This window comes from Acipenser ruthenus, chromosome 1 (genome assembly GCF_902713425.1).
Source record: "Acipenser ruthenus chromosome 1, fAciRut3.2 maternal haplotype, whole genome shotgun sequence".
NCBI classification, from domain to species: domain Eukaryota; kingdom Metazoa; phylum Chordata; class Actinopteri; order Acipenseriformes; family Acipenseridae; genus Acipenser; species Acipenser ruthenus.
The window spans coordinates 36,513,644-36,531,662 of NC_081189.1; the positions used below are offsets into that span (position 1 = coordinate 36,513,644).

The 18,019-nt window shown below is 37.6% G+C and overlaps 1 long non-coding RNA gene across 1 annotated transcript in view; it reads left to right on the plus strand.

The window, feature by feature from the left end:
- The first annotated feature begins 1,027 nt into the window (after positions 1 to 1,027).
- The window catches only part of LOC131696863 (uncharacterized), a 64,417-nt gene continuing 47,425 nt past the window's right edge, over positions 1,028 to 18,019 (plus strand). Inside the window, exon 1 of the long non-coding RNA XR_009306747.1 lies at positions 1,028 to 1,098. This is a non-coding gene — a long non-coding RNA (uncharacterized LOC131696863). The remainder of the gene's footprint in view (positions 1,099 to 18,019) is intronic.

Consider the following 18,019-nt stretch of genomic DNA (forward strand, 5'->3'; position numbering starts at 1 on the left):
TCATCTTGCCATCTTCTTGGTCTTCTTCTTTGTCGCTTTATATCTCTTGGGATCCAGTCTAGTATCTCCTTGGTCCAGCGATGGTCTGTTCTTCTTGCTGTTCTTGTTATTCCCAGCATGCATCTTTCCATACTCTGTTGAGTGGTTTTGTAATTTTTGAGTCATTTTTGCATTGAGGGTCCAGGTTTCGCATCTGTAACGGGTGCACTTCAGAGAGTAACTGTGGACACCAGGGTGGTTGCCCAGTGGTTGTGTGACCACATGGTCAGCAGCAGGACAGATATGTAACCCCAGTGCTTTCCGCCCCCCCTATCTATTCCAGGTGCCATCCCACAGGACATACCGCTTGTCTGTGTTCTCCCGCAATAAAGTGCAATGTGGCGGCATGTTATCTGGCATCGGAAGCGGGTAAGAGACGGGGAAATGGTCGGGAGGAGCCTTGTATCGTTGCTGTGGTTGTCAGCAAAGTGAGTACCCATGCATTAGTGGACTCAGGGTGTGGGCAGACCTTAATTCGGACAGCTCTCTTGGGCGATGTGTCAGGTGGCGATCTCCTGTGTCCATGGAGATCTGGCGGCATACCCCACACTAAAAATATATATAAATATATCGGCAGGACCAATGCAGCGTCACCTCATAGTGGGGGTGGTGGAAAAGCTACCACACCCAGTAATTCTGGGCCAGGACTGGCCAGAGTATAAACAATTGCTTATAAAGGCAGTCCCGACCGTACATGTAAATGTGGCAGAAAAACAAGGGGAAATGATTGGTGAGATTGTTCCCTTACAAGCTGACTTGTTTTCTACCCTTTCTCGTCCTAGAAAATCAAAGAAAGAGGGATCGAAAAATGGGAAGATGCATCAATGAGATGAGGTTGGGGTCTGGTGGGAGAAAGCTCGGCTGGTATCAAACGCCAATCAAAGGGAGTCAGTACACATTGTGACCAAGAGGGCTAGCTTACTGGGCCATCCAGGGCAGATGTTACTCCAACACCTTTCAATATACCGGATGTGTGGGACCGAAGCGCGGACCTGGTGTGGGACCAACACAGCGACCCCACACTGGTGCAGGCTTGGGGACAGGTCTGGTCTATTGAAGGTAAGGATGTTGAAGGCGTTGGGGCACATAAGAAAACAAAATTGCTTGACAACAACATTATGATGTCTCATAAAGGCAATGGCACTACAGGATGTGTGTGACTGTTTTGAGGGGTATTATACTTGGTACTACACTGTATTACGTTACTATTGTTGGTATGTAGTAGCCTGTTAAGAACAGTCCTTTGTGTGTTTTTTCTTGGTAATTTCATGAGATTTAATTGTGGTGAAAAAATTGACAATTTAATTGACGTTGAATACAAGAAGAAAATCAGATCCCAGCAGAATGGTTTGACCTTAAATTGAATCATCTGGAGGCTTGTCTTTGTTATTATTATTTATTTCTTAGCAGATGCCCTTATCCAGGGCGACTTACAATTGTTACAAGATATCACATTATTTTTACATACAATTACATTATTTTTTACACATTATTTTTTACATACAATTACCCATTTATACAGTTGGGTTTTATACCAGAGCAATCTAGGTAAAGTACCTTGCTCAAGGGTACAGCAGCAGTGTCCCCCACACAGGATTGAACCCACGACCCTTCGGTCAACAGTCCAGAGCTCTAACCACTACTCCACACTGCTGCCCAGCTAACATGTTCTGAGTGTACAGATATCGCTGTTGTTTGTTTTTCACTCCTGTAATGCTTGCCCAATTGAAAGGAATGACTGCTGACCTTTTGGCAGGTGCTTCTGCTGCTTTGTAAATGGGGGACTGGACAGTAAAGGACAATTTCCTGCTTCCTGAAGTGTGCTGCTGATAACCAGCCTGCCAATACCATACTTAGTGAGAACCAAACAGACTTAAGGGTAACAACGATCCACTGCCAAAAATGTAATTAACAGAACTAATTTGCAAACATCCATAGTCATGGCTACTGTTCTTCCTATTTGCATGCGCCCCTATATTTAAATAGAAGAAATAGTTGAAAGGTTAATTACAAATGCAAGTGTAAGCATTTTTGCATAATCATTTCCTATTATAACACGTTTTGTTGCTTTCTAATTAAAAGCCAAAAACAAGCATAACAGTTTTCATTCCTGTTTCAGTAATGTTTTTAAGTAGAACAGCATGCTATTAGAATATGATTTATTTACACCTAAGAACAAATTGTGCCATATTAGCATATTAAAAGACTTTGTTCCACGGCCAGTCTGTAATATAGCAATTGAAGAATATCATTAAAGTAATGCAGTGATTATAACTGCCCCCCCAACCCCCCCCCACCACTCGTCAAATTCCAAAAATTCCATAACAGTAATTCTACTGTAGTGTAAATGTATAGTTATTATGTGGCTGAAATTGAGTATCAGTAAAATAACCCCTATAATTATAATGTTTTAGTGCAGAAAAATGCATCAAATATTCCTAATTCACCCAGCAAACGTCTGCTATTGCATTTTATAAACCCCACCAGTCTCTTTAGCTATTAACTTTTCATGTTTTAGCTGGTAGCAAGTTGAACAAGTATGTATAAAATACAGTAACCGCCATTTCTACAACATGTTGCTAATTTGGATCGGATCCCGCTATGCACTGGTTCCTTTAGGTTGCCACTTAAAGAGCAATTTGGTATTGTTATGAAACATCTGGATTTATAACCAGTATATTCTTTGTGTTGTTCAGATACCCTTTGTATCATTATTTGTTTCAGTCATCATTAAAACTCATCTATGGCCTCAGTAGAGCTCTCAGAAACATGTCTAACCTCCAAGTACATCTGTTACACAAGAGTGTAATCGTTTAATCTGTCCCTTTGCAACAATTATTATATATGTATGTAAACAGCTATAATAATAAGACATTTATTTAGGAAAAAATATTATTATTAGTTTATTTAGCTGATGCCTTTATCCAAGGTGACTTACAGAGACTAGGGTTTGTGAACTATGCATCAGCTGCAGAGTCACTTACAACTACGTCTCACCCAAAAGACGGAACACAAGGAGGTTAAGTGACTTGCTCAGGGTCACACAATGAGTCAGTGGCTGAGGTGGGATTTGAACCAGGGACCTCCTGGTTACAAGCCCTTTTCTTTAACCACTGGACCACACAGTCTCCTATACATTAAACTTCTGACCAATCAGTGTCATAATCATTGTAATTTCCAACTAGTAGTTTTTTTTTTAATGTCTGCCTTACAGCCTGTGGAAACTATTACTTATGTAATAATCCCTGATAAACCAGCTCATTGTCTATAGTTGTCTGCTTTGTGAGTTAAAACTGATGGAAATTAAGATTAGACAAAAAGGTCATTGACTTTCAGAAAAACAATTCGCAGGGATTATTACTGATATAAACTAAACAAAACCACATTATTTATTAATTCCTGGCATGTTAAGAAAGTGCTGTGCTGTAACTTTAATGTTAACTGTAACCCATACACACCTGTATTATCTGACACGATTATGACAGGCTTTACTAAACAGTACTAGTGACAGAGTAATGGTTAGTACATAACTTTTTTATGTTGGTTTTACTGAGTCCATTTCAATTCAAGCATAGCTCACAACTAGAGGTGCCCAATCATGGTCCTGGAAGGCCATTACATACTCTAGGTTTAATACATGCAATTAAATATTCAACAACCATCTTTGTGCAGCTATGTCTATTTTCTCTTAAATCACATTTTTCTTTTGTCTTTTAAAAAAATAACTACTATTTAAACTATCAGGTTACTCACTGCCACCAGCCACCATATCTGAAATTATTAAACGTCTTACTGCTGCATTTAAGAATGATTTGTAAATGTTTGTATTAATTTATTTTCCTATAGAACCAGGTTATACTAGCCGTGGGTTATTAAGGTCAAAGCATAAACATGTTAGTAGTAACTCTGAAGCAAACAAAGAGACTCCCGATAGACTCCCAGTTCAGAGGACCCTCAGTTGGGATGCACACTGTGGGGAAGCCAGAGAAGAAAGTTGAGGTAAATAACAATACTTTATCAAGAAATCATCCTGGAGTTCTTTAAGTCTTGCCATGTACTATACACCATGTCACATACGTGGCTAAAATTGAGGGAACTGGTTGTTAAGGGGGCCTCGCAACCTCAGTGAAGTATTAAACAGACTTGTAGTTGTTTGTGTGAAACAACATGTGTGAAAAACAAACAGAACAAAACCTGCCAAAAGTAATAGTTTTTAGCAGAAAAAAGGAAGACTGATAATAATATTAAAAGCTTATTATAGGTAAGAAAATGTTATTGCTTATCTTTCCTTTAAACTCTTTTTGGTACCAAATTATTGTGGCATAACATAGAGTGGACCAGTAATGTTGCTAGTGCTTATAATTGGTAAGATTCCTTTTTTACATTTTTTTTTTTATAAAGATGTGGTTATTAGTCCTTTAAAATTAATGTTTGTGTATTAGTTGAACAAAATTCACTTTGGAAGATTAAAAAAACAAGAACAATTCTAGAGAAGCAGCTGTCCCCTTGTATCGTGGGCACAAGGATTCTTTTATGCTAAACCTGTTTTTAAAAGCAACACCAGAGGTCATTTTGCAGGACAATTCTCAAAATATTCTTCTGCTTGGCCATATGGCAGTATGGTATCCAAATTATTACAGGCACAGTACAGGCAGGTTAGGGATTTCTGTGTGTGTGTGTGTGTGTATAATTTGGGTTATTAATAATAACTCATTTGAATGTGAATTCAGAGATAAGCAGGTATCATGCCATGATGTTAACTAACACCTTCAGGTCTATCACTTTCTCTTAGGTCTTCTCACTTCAGCGTAATTGTGAACCTCCCCAGAGAGGCCGTTCTAATGACCCATTTACAGAGAGGCTTCTAAATTAGATTTCAGTGTTAATTTATTTTTTAAGGTGCCATGAGAATTTAACTCTGGGGCTCATATCATTCCATTATAAATATTACATTTGTGACAATTAATAGAACCAATTAATTAGGAGAGATCTGATGGATTAGTGACCTAATAGACAGCAGGGGAAGCATGATGCGGAAATCTATTGTGTTATGAAGGCACGTTACGACAATGGCAAGGGTAATTGTGAGTGGATTCAATTAATGAATTACTGTTCTGGCACACAAAAAATGGGATTCGTTTTCATCACCTTCAGCTCTGCATTACAAAACACGGCCCCTTATTTGCTCACCACCAGCAGGTGTTATTTACTGTAATTTCTGATGCCTGGAAAAGATAATCCCAACCCTAAGGACTAATATCAAATGAAATGGGTCCTTCATTATGGAATGGTCTTCTCAACATTATGCCCATTGATGTTTCTGTTTATTCCAATTTCTATCATTTCTCTCATAATTTGCCTGAAAAAAAACGTATAATATAACTACAATCTTTATCCCCAGGATTAAAATGTATTTATGATGCCGATATCTTTATAACATATTGTAAAATGTACAGTACAATGCTCCCCTTTTATAAGGTGGCCCTTTATGTGCTGTTGCCAATAAAAACAAACATGGATAACTGTGCAATTATATAATGCCTAATACTGCATACAATGTAAAAAAAATGGTTTGTTTTGATATTTGCTAATTTTAGGAAGTCCCTATAAGGAAAGTGGTGCCATAATTAAAATGTCCAAAAGACTTCTAAATTTTCAATAACATCTCGGTTCAGATAGGCAAGTGCAATGTTTGCTGTGATTTCATAAAAAAAAAAAAAGTTAAGTAAAAGTGTTGTCAGGATAATTATATAAGTGCGGCTGTCAGTTTCCTTGCTAGTTTTATTCTATTTATATTATTTGCAAACTTTGCTGTCATTTTAAGTACTGTGTGTTCAGTATTTTGTAAGTACGTTTTTAAATGTTTTACCAAAAATAGAATACACCCTTTTTGTGCATACATTATTCCCCAGCCCTGTGCCCCAATACTGAACTACTTCAATCAGGGAAACGGTAGCAAATTTTTCTCAATTTCAGAGACTACATAATTTAACTTATACTGGTTTTACTGTCCCTTAATAATAATAATAATAATAATAATAATAATAATAATAATAATAATAATAATAATAATAATAATAATAATAATAACCATTAATTAAGTTTATCTTTGAAGCAGCACAATGTATACAATCATTACATGAGTAGCAAGGCTAACTCTTAATGTTTCAAGGGTGCTGTCAACTGCTTTACCTACAAAAACAGCTCTTTTAAAGCAAGAATTGATAGCCCTAAAGCACTCGTAAAGATATACTGTAAAATACCACAGCAGTCTTTTAAAATTAAAGGATTAAAATATGATTCAACCATGTAATGTGTTAGCCAAATAGAACTTAACTTAATGCCTGATCACTTTCTTGAAACCAGTTGTTTCAATATGTTTGAGGTACAAAGCCAAGGCGTTCAGCAACATTTGCGAAGAAGATTCTTGTGGAACATCAGGAGTTAATACCCAACTCTTCTGATAAGCCGTGGTGCTCACACGATGGAGATTGAATGTGAGTAACACAGCAGATGTTAACATCATTTACAAGCATGCCGAGTGATATTGATTATTAATGGTATTTACAGAGTGTCTGCTAATGAATGATATATTTTAGCATTTGTACCTCAGCATCCAGATATCACAGGTAATGCATAATGCAATTCAGTGAGTACCCACACTGTGCGCCTCTACATGACTCCAGTTCTCATCTTTCCATTGGATTATCGGATGATCAGCGGTTTATTATAGTGCACTTCAAATTCCAGTTTGAAAAGTAAGTTACCGAAAGATACTTGACTTAGGGATTCTGCTTCATGACCATTTGTTGTTATTATAAATATTACCCAATCCAAAGTTCAACTGTATACTTTATTGGCTATAAAAAAACGGTTAACTCTAGACACCAGCATCCTCTTCACACACCTCATGGTCCAATGGCATGCATTTAGTGTTTTACAGCATACTGTTCAGCATATTCCATTTTGTTCAACATATCCCTTTTTATCTTTAATTCAATTTGCTGAGATTTATGAAATCAATCAATCAAATATTGGTTGACATTTTTTTTAAGATCTGTAATGAGTGTAGTTCTTCAAAGAAAAAAAAAACTGTAAAAAACGGTTGCACAAAACACATGAAAACACTATCAGAGCAGCATACAGTAGGTCCACATGAAGGCAACGATTATGGGAAAATGGCAGAGTTACAGAAAATAAAAAATGAGTACAGAAATTACATATTTAAGTACTATGTACAGGCCCAATACTAATATATTAAAGGTTATGTACAGTTACAGCTGTAACAGTATATATTACTGAGCAATGTGTGCCCTGTAACTTAAAGAGTCAACAATTTAACAAACAGGTAATCGTTTGTTGATCAGACAACTAATGTTTGTCCCCCAGCAGCTTCAGTCAGAGCAGATACCTTCTATAGCAGTAAAGTACTATACTGCGAAGCTAATCTCTTTGTAAAATATGACATCAGTAGCAGATAGTAAAGAGTTGTGATTTGAGTAATCAGTTGAGTTATTTTAATATGTGGCAATATTTCAGTCTTTGATACGCAGATGGCATACTAGTCCACACCTGGTTTCCAGTGGGATTTAAACCTGTGACCTCACAAATGTGTGAGAGAAATATGTCAGCACTTTTTCACCAAGCTTCTGCCTTATGAATAATAATACTGTGAGGTACAGTTTGAAAGCCAGGCTGCATGAAGTGGAATGTAATGTTAATTTAGAGAGCTATACCTTATACAGAACAATCAAAGCTGGCTCTGTTCTCTGGAAGGTTTCCAAAGAAAAAAAGGTAACTAAAGGCTGAATATTGTTGCTGTAGTACTTGACCTTTAGAACTTTAATCACTGTCATTGACAAAGAGCTTGCTGGAATCGTTGATACATTATAGACATCCATCATGGAGGCAGTGAGTGGTAGAGAATTATTTAAAACTATTCTTTTGCCCGTGTCTATCAAAGACGCGTGTTTTTTCTGCACAAAAACAAAAGGGTTTCCTGTAAGGTGACAGGGATCCAATGTATGAGTAATGAATCTCCTTCTAGCGGCTGATCGGTTAATAAACTGACATCAGCATAAGACACGTACTTACTTCTTGACTACAGAGCTTGCTGTTCAGTTGAATGGTAAGACATTTGTCTTTGAACTGCATGGTATACGGTGCTCGTCCAGCCCTTGCCTTTCCATTCAATTCAATGGGTTGGATACCAATTCTTTACAAATGCCACTACAGTACTGTAAAATGACTTAAGATTCCCTGAATCACCAGTGAATGAATGTGCCTCTAACAAGTAACCTGTTACAGATGTCGTATTAGATTTTAAGGCTCACGTTTTGCATCTGCAAGGCATTGTAGCAAAGCCAGGTTAAATTTAAATTACTGTTATTTTAAAATGTGTATTGTAGTCCCCAAAGCACAACAAAATGCTTATAATTTCTGATATTGCTCCTGGTGGAACTAAACAATCCCATAGCATACACTACGTGTCGGTTTAGTATACTAAAGAAAATGTTACGGTGCCCAGGGAAAAAAAAAAACATTATCAAGCAAAGTTCTACAAATTTCTTGTGCCTCACAAACTTACATCACAGGGAATGTGCACTTTTGTCAACTCCCCCATGCATCACTGTTGCTTGAATGCTTAAGAGCTTCCCATTGGTGGATCTGGCGAATTTTGCTTCTAAGTAAATTCTGATCTAAAATGACTACCTCGTCTAAAAAAACAAAATCTTTTTATTTTAACTCTGTAGGTTTCCCATTGAGGATTGCACACACACACACAGACACAATACCTGGTTCCTTTGCTTCACAACTCCCTCTGGCCTCCCCTACTTTTCTGTGCAAACGTCATTGGGAGAGTTTCCATGTGTGGTTATTTACATGTGAAGTGGTGATGCTCGTGCACGTTTGGGAGAACAGCTTGACAGAATCAGGTTTGTTGCCGAAAATAACGGCCACAGAGAGCAATAGGGTAAATCTCATTTAGCCGTGAGCATGACGTAAAACACAGGAAATCCACGCCCATTTCCACATGGAAACCCACATTTCACGTGAAAGTGCCCACTGCTCCCAATCCAGACAGCCTTGGAAGCATACATGGAAGGTGTCTTGCACAGATCTTTATAATCCTACGTCTCTGCCGGTTTTCACTGGGTTGAACAGTTTCCTTATATACCTACGGGTTATTTTATTTTATTTTTTCTTTCATTAATAAGTTGTGTGATAAATTAGTTGAAATATTATTCACTACTAACGATATGCCACCCCACCAATGGACATTTGAAAAACAATTTGGGCAAGAGCAGTAAAACATATTATTAAACAACCAGGCACAAGGCATGTATTTATTTATTTATTTATTTATTTATTTATTGCATTTATATAGTGCTTTGCGATACTTTTTTTTATACAAAAGTATCGCAAAGTACTGTACAGTACATAGCAGAAAAAAAGAACAAACTACAATACATTTGTATTTACAAATCACAGCTTTATTACAAGAACTTAACATTGTGCTTCACTCAAACAAGATGTTATCTGAAAACTATGGCTTTCTAGGTGAGATTTTATGGTGCATGGAAACCACATTTTCCCGAGCTGTCTGCGAAAACAGCACGAGAACGCTACGCATGGCTAATTTGCATATCGACATCCTCCTTTCCCCTTCATTTGCATGGCGTTGGGTGAAAAGAGGGTCTTGTCGAGTAAAATAAACTGAGCCAATGGAAACCTGAAATGTATAGGGGTCATTTATCATTTAGCTTGAGCACAATGACTCGAGAAAAATTAGAAAACACATGGAAACTCCCCCATTGTGACATGATGGATGAGGCCATTGCTGATGGTTATCTCACAACACACAGCTTAGATAATAACCCAAGCACCCTGTTGTTTCCTTGATAACAGACCATCTTTGAAATAAGCATTTGTGTTCGTAGTTGGGATTCTAGCGTTGATCATTCAGAAGTCAGAGGTTAAAAAGCAGTGTAAATAGAACTTGCATGTAGTTAAAAGAGTGAAAGTCAGAGACTGTGATCAGGTATGCATCCTATTATGTTAAAATATGTATTTAATGTTTGATTTTGGCATTTGTCATGCTGTTTAAGCCTAAAAAATCTTGCACTAAGCTAAATACTGACTATACTCATTCACATTCATAAAGGACTGCAGTTTCTAAACGAATGATGATGGCCGAATAATCAACGTTTAAGGGTTGTCTATGGCCATCCTCATAATTGAAATACACAGAACATCATGAATGTTCATCAAGCTTTCTGTTTATATAATAAGAACAATGTCCATCTGTTACGGGATGAGTTACATGTAATATTTAAAGTATTTAATTGTATATTTATTTGGGCGAGCATTAGCAGGTGCTATCTAAATGTGTAGACTGTTAATGTCAATGTTGTAGTTTCTCAATTTTCAAAGTAACACCATTTCAGAACTTCAAATTAAATAAATATAAATGAACAGATTGCAAGTGATAGTAAACAAGGCCCTGAATTTAAAAAAAGTAAACTTTTTTCTTTTTTTTTCTTCCTATCTATTCATAATATTGTCAGAGTTCCATCTCCATGGGCCGCTGCATCTTAGTGCAATGCATCCTGGAAGTAGGAAGGTCATTTATTTAAATACATTTCTTTAAATCAAACACTGTCATAAAATAGCATTAAGTCAATTGTAATTCAATTAAAATGGTGAGTGCCAAAGAGATTATTAGACAGACATGTTGCTGTGCATAACTCAAGCTGTGGGGTAGCCTCAATTTAATATATGTAAAATAGATTAAATTAGGAATGACATACACATTAAAATGGGCCAACAGTAAGTTCTAACAGGAACTGTTACCCTACTTATTAATAATCATAAAAGCTATTACCATGTAATCATGTCTTATGTCATGTCAAAATGAATTGTTACAAAATGGTAGTAGGGCTGATCTATGCGAAATTAGGCTGCACTATCTGATATATCATTATGGATGAGCGTGCCCTTGTATTCACCCTAGATAAGAGGCTGTATTGGAACTGGTCTCTGACAATGGGGATATACTCAGTTGAAGTATTTCACAATGAAGAAGGATGCTTTGAAACTGCTTTGAAAGCCACATCACATTTTTAACAGGCGCAGTCCAAAGACACCAAGTAAAATAGGAAGTGAGTTTTTCCTATACCAAAAAAAACAAAACAATGCAATGGGCTCTATGTATCATTGATTTTTCTTTCATATCTTGACTTTTCGTGGTTTTTGTGACTTTGTAGATCTACCCGCGATCTAGTAAACTAATTTTCACTCCCATAACTTGGGTTCATCCATGCTGTGGTAGTTTAGTTACGACTGTTTGTTTAAAAATAATTTCGAATGCACGTATGAATCTCATTATAATATCGACATTTCTCGCTTACCCTTGATGTATTATCATTTTTCCCTGATTTATGACTTCGGTTTGTGCCTGTTATTTTACGCATGTGTGGCAGGGATGGTTGTAGTGGTGACGTCAGGCCAGCAGCAGCAACAAAAACAAAGAAGCATGTTCTGTGGTACAAAAAGACAACTAAAACACATAAAATATTTAAACAAAAACACTTGCTCACAGAGCAAAACAAAAACAAATCACGAACACAAAAACCTACTACAGGTCAGGCTGGGCAATCGCCTTCACTGTTCCTATAGGGTTTTTAAGTTTTGTTTTGCGCTCTCTCTCTCTCTCTCTCTCTCTCTCTCTCTCTCTCTCTCTCTCTCTCTCTCTCTCTCTCTCTCTCTCTCTCTCCTCTGAACACCCCCCCCCCCCGAGTGCAGAGAGCTGCAGGCTTATATACAGGTGACCATCTCCCGATTAACAACAATTAAACAGTTAATTAACTCGGGAGATGGTCACCTTCTGCACAAGGTTTTTAATGTGGATGGGGCTTCCCATCCACGCTGCTAAACAATACAAAATAATAATAAAACACGGCTCTGCCGTCATATTTATAAATAAATAAATAAATAATAACAATAATGATAACAATAACAATAATAATAATACCACAAAACAAATACAAAATAATAAATTGCACAGGGGCGGAGGGGTACCCTGTTCTATAAATAAATAAATACACGTACAGGGCTCCTCGCCCTGTTACAGCATGCCTCTCACTGGCGTAGATTCAACTAGCTGTTTGTATGTGAAACTTCCTGTTTAAACGTTTCCGGCTTTTAGTTACGTTAAAATAAAGCACCTTAAAATATAAAAGAAACCGAAAAAATATATTTATTAATGTTTGGGTATACTGTTACTTGATTGATTACTGTCTTGTTAGAATACATTTTGTTGAAGAAAAAAAAATATGTTTTTGACCGATTCAGATTTTGCTGCTGAAGGTTTTCTTTAGTTTGTGCTGCAGCAGCGCTCCATGTTCCTTTTGTTTTTATTTTCAGGGGGTGGGGTTACTTCACAGTTTTTCACCAGGGCCCAGTCCTAGTGTTGGCACTGCTCCCAATTAATTAATTTTGTTAGTTATTTCTTTCCATGTTTTGTTTCTTAATGTTTTTTTGGCCCTGCGAAGTGTTAAATAATATTTCCTGATTTTTTCTATTTCACTAACTAACAGGTAAATGTTGTCTTTATGGAAATTTGTTTTCCTTTTCTTTTTGGCAAGTGCCATAATTGCATCAAGGTCGGAGTCTGCAGAAGCTGTTGCTCGATCCTATTATATTTCTAAATCTTTTATAATGAGATGCAAATTCTGATCTCTCCTGTATAATGAGCAGTAATGTATGCTGTTCATAAACTTGCGGTGATATTACAGTAGTTGTTCATAAAAAAGTACATCACATGCAAAAATTCTACAAAGGACGGAGGCCATGAATTCACAGTATCTATGAGCACGTAAGTAATATTAGTACATAGATCCCAATATGTTTACTGCCTATCAGGTGGCTCGGACTAATACAAAATACAGGTGTGATGTGTTGAGTGTACAACAGGGATGGGACTAATTAGGTTTTCATAAAACACACCAAGACAACAGAATAGGATTACAAGTTGTGTAGAAACAGGCTGAACTCGGGCTGAAAGGAATGAAAATTAACAATCCAGTTAAACTCTTGACAATTATCCCAAATTAAAGCAGATTTAAAACCTATTTGTTAAGATTGACATGAGGTTAGAAAGCTGTTGGTCCTTCCACACCCAGAACCTCAGGCCATCTGAGTGAAGCTCAAGAGGGAGGATGGAGAAGTCAGAGCTATCGACCCCTAAAAGACAGAGCAACACTAACAAATGCTTGGAAGAAACGTTTTGGTTCAGGCCATCCAAACCATGAGGCAGAACTGGATACTGGCTCTACTAAACCCTGAAAATCAGGGATGAGGCTGATGATATAACTGGAAACTGAAGGTGAAAAAAAGATTTAATTTAAGTTTAATTTAATGAAGACAAACTAGAAAATGGCTCCATGAATGCCAGCCACAGTGTTGTAACATTGGTGCAAGGTTATAGAGATTACAAAAAGAAAACACATTACTTTGTAAGCTAAAATGGCTTGAAGTTTTAGTAAAGGCGCTCCACGTGTAGTGCAGCATGCGCTCTATAGTCTGGACGTCGCGACTTTGAGTCCAGGCTATTCCACAGCTGACCATGGACGGGAGCTCCCAGGGGGCGGCGCACAATTGGCCGAGCGTCGCCCGGGGGGAGGGAGGGTTAGGTTGGCCAGGGTGTCCTCGGCTCACCGCGCACCAGCGACCCCTGTAGTCTGGCCGGGCGCCTGCGGGCTTGCCTGTAAGCTGCTCGAGAGCTGTGTTGTCCTCCGACGCTGTAGCTCTTGGGTGGCTGCATGGTGAGTCCACAGTGTGAAAAAAAGCGGTCGGCTGAAGGCACACGCTTCGAAGGACAGCGTGTGTTCGTCTTTGCCCTCCCGAGTCAGCGCAGGGGTGGGAGCGGTGAGCTGAGCATAATAAAATAATTGGCCATTCCAAATTGGGAGAAAATAATAAAAAATAATTGGCAACGACTAAAAATTAAAAAAATAATAAAATAAAATAAAATAAAATAAAAATAAAAATAAAAATAAAATAAAATGGCTTGAAGTTTTAGACTGTATTTGTGTTCAGTTACAGGTGAAAAAGATGTGTCAGACCAACTCATCATGCATGCATTGCACCCCTTCCCCACATTAAAAGCTGATGCGAAAACTAGGCCAGTTTGCTTTACCTTTACCCTAATTTGTATTATTTTATATGGCAGGTTTGTTTTGCAACTTTATTTGTTCACAGTGCAAGTATGAAATTGTCCACTCTCTGTACAGTGGCCAGTTTGTATGATAATTTTGCTCTTAGGTAATGTTCTTTCTGTCTTGCTCAGTTTCAGTTGACCTCACACATAGAATATGAAAGTGGCACCACTATTCGGCTTCATATTAAAAATTCTTCAATAGTTTAGCCTTCTGTGCAGCCCAGTACAGAAAGCAAAAATATAACATATTCTGATATTTTCCCCATGGGCTCATATTGTATAAACCTTATTGTATTATAATATGCAGTATTCTGAATATTTAACTTCACAAAGGAAATAATTCCACTGTGATTACCTCCTCAAGCCACCCCACTCTAATAAGACAAATTCTTCTAAATTCATGATTTTAAGCTCCCTAGGGATAGAATATCCGGTTTTGGCAACTGTGAAAGTTCCAAATCAAAATAATGGGAATTGTTGTTTTGGTCTTTTGAGCCCAGGGTCACTAGGACACTTGAATAATCCACTTAGCCACCCAACCCTTTCATTAGGTGAAAGTTTGTTTATTAGATTAATTTTATGCTAGTCCCTGGTAATTGTATTGCATGCCATTACTACTGTCTTTTATGTCCAGCCAGGAGAGTTACAGGTCAAGGCTGAGGTATAATTTTGTGAGTACACAAATCTCCAGAGACTGGCTCACAGTTCTAGAACACATAAAAAGAAAACTATGTCCAAAAGCCTAATTAACGTTAGTTCACTGGAAAGGAAGCTAAGCATCCTGCACCATTGCTGCCAAATGAAATTAAGGCCCAATTATTGATAAATGAAGAGTGGTTTTTGCTGGAGCCTGGCCTCGAGTCGGGGAAATACATCTGTCATTTGACGTACAGGAATCATTCATGTGTGACACAGCATCCTGTGCATTTATCATGCATCTGTAGATGTGTTTGTGTGTGTGTGTGTGTGTGTGTGTGTGTGTGTATGGGCAGGTATTACTATCAATGTGCGGACAAAATTTGAGAAAATGTCTCGACAAGGATACGTTGTGGGGATGTCCCTACTTTGTAAAACACCTTTTTAAGAACTAAATATGCCTTCAAAAAGAAAAAAAAGGCCAAAATATTTAGTTTGTTGTCGACTTTCACCCTGTGTTGAGTTTTGTCTGCCTGGAGTTAGAAATAGTAAATACAAATATAGTGCGAGTCAATGAGAAGTCCTCACAAAATAGGAATGTGGTTGTGTGTGTGTGTGTGTGTGTGTGTGTGTGTGTGTGTGTGTGTTTCATTCCATCATTTGGTTTGCTGTATAACTAGATCCAGGACTGCATGCCCAGAGTATGTCTCAGATTTGGACTGACAGATGCAATTCTACTCTAAATTCTAAATACAACTCTAAATACTCTTTGTGATGTATGGAACTCAAGCGGCATGTAAAGTAGTATTCATATCATCATGTTAATGGTCTATTTTTAATCTACATTTATGGGTTTTCCAATTGCTGAACTATGTGGGGCAAGTTAATTTTCTAACAGGTTTGAAGATATAAGACAATTTAAATAAAGCAATCCAATTACATTGGAAGGGAAGGTGTCTTATTGTGTAGCATCATTTATTCAGGTTGGGAGACTGTGAGCTCAGAGGCTATGGATATTACTTTATACACTTTAGCCTTCAGAAGAGCAGATGAAGACCCACAGGGTAATTATGAAAGAAACCAAAACCACCAGGTAACGCCACAACAATCTAATGGGCTCTGAATGTTCCTGTCAAGTTACAGTAGTTGCTATTTTAAACATTTCTCAGTTTGAGCCTCCATGATTAAAAGATGAGGACAGAATAGCACAGTTATACTATATGTACAGTTGATCAATGATATTGTCGTGATGATGATTCAGATGTGGAGTATGGGTTTTGCAATAATACTTTATGTGTAAAAAAAAAAAAAAAGCATTGAATTCCTTGTTCCTTCTGCAAATATTATCATTTATATAGTAAAACACTATTCTGGGTCATGGGATATTTGTCAATGAAGCCTGTTGATTGACTAAGATAAAACTTACCAGATCATTTACCAATGGGGTTTCCTTAAATATCATTGACTCCCATCACAAAACTATACATTATACTTTGAGATTTCTTTTGTTTCGCTAATCAGGAATACTGTAATACATGAACAATCATAATGCTAAACTTCAGGGATGCTATGCTCCGTTGAGAGACGTATTATTTTTCTACATATTTGATGATAAGAATATTAATAATTATTTAAAGATCACATCATTTCAGAATTTCAATTAGTTACTGTACTCAAAGATTAGTCTTAATGGACATTTGCAGTCATAATGAACATTTGCAAGCAGTGATTCGGTACTTTCTAGAAATAAAGGCTTAAGTATAACCTAATCGGTCATGACTACCTTGCTGCACCAACCGTTTTTAGCATTTTGTCAGATGCCAGCTGTTTTGGAGATAGTAAAACAATGTAGAATATAATACTTGTTTAAAATGTATCTGGAAAATAGCTAACCTTTTAGGAACGTGTGAACGTGTGGGTTGCAGTGCTCAGGTGTACAGGTGATGCAGGTGCTTCAACAATGACAAACACAAAGTTCACGGTTCAAAACAATTCTTTTATTTCTCCTTTTTGTCTGCTTAGACGGTTAAATAATAAACGCTGGCTCTACACACCAATGTGTATTGTCAGCTTTAAACCACAGGGTTCAGTCCTGAAATAATAATCACAAACAACACACAACACAGACACGGCCACGTCTCCTGACAGTGAGTGCTCTGCGTGCAGGTGCTGGTGTAAGGTATTCAGTCACAAGTGGTGTAAGTGTAGTCCGGGCTTGATGCTGGCCTGTAGCGACAGCTTCCCGACTCGTGTTAGCCATCTAGTAGTGACAAACAGACAGTTAGATTCCACAAACAGACAAAACACTTAACACTCATGACACTTTTACACAGTCTGTTTCCTTTATCGGTCAGTTTCGTAACCACATCAAAGGAACAGATTACAACGTCACATCCCCAATTATACCCTTAGTCACGCCCCCTGCAATAGCTAGTTCAGTCACGTCTCCTCCAATCCATGACTGACACATCAAGTACCGCTTTAGGGCAAGGACTTTGGGCATTGTGACTCCGCCCCTTTCCTGGCTGGCTGGCTTCCGACTGACCCTGGAATGATTTGCCAGACCAACCAGTACGAGGCACTCTGTTCCTGTTAAACAGCACCCTCACAGATAGGGAGGGAGATTGTTGACTATGATTAATTCGCTGTCTGTCACAGAATGTTACAAAGAAAACAAAAACAAGGAAAACCTGAGGTCGACACAAACAAGGATCTCGGACTTTTTTGTTATGACACATCCACGAACCAGTATTTTTGTGGTATACTATTGTGGTTTTTATCTAAAGAGGTTTCAAAGCAAGTACAAAGTTAAAGGCAATTGTTCCAAACATGTAATAAACAACCAATGAAGTACTCATAAGTTTATTTAAATGTGGACTTGCTAGGGTTTACAAATGCAAATTATTTTCTTACATGTTCTTGAATGGACACGTTCTTGAATGGGTATGGGTATACATATATCTGCTAACGTAATGTTACAACCCCATTAAGTAACAAACAACAACTGTTCATGATTGTGGCAAAGTGGTAATGACGTGCAGGTGAGTGCAGTGCAGAATAATCACACAGACAACGTTGGTACAGGTGCAAGGGTGTTTATTTAATTTAATAAATGTCCAGAGC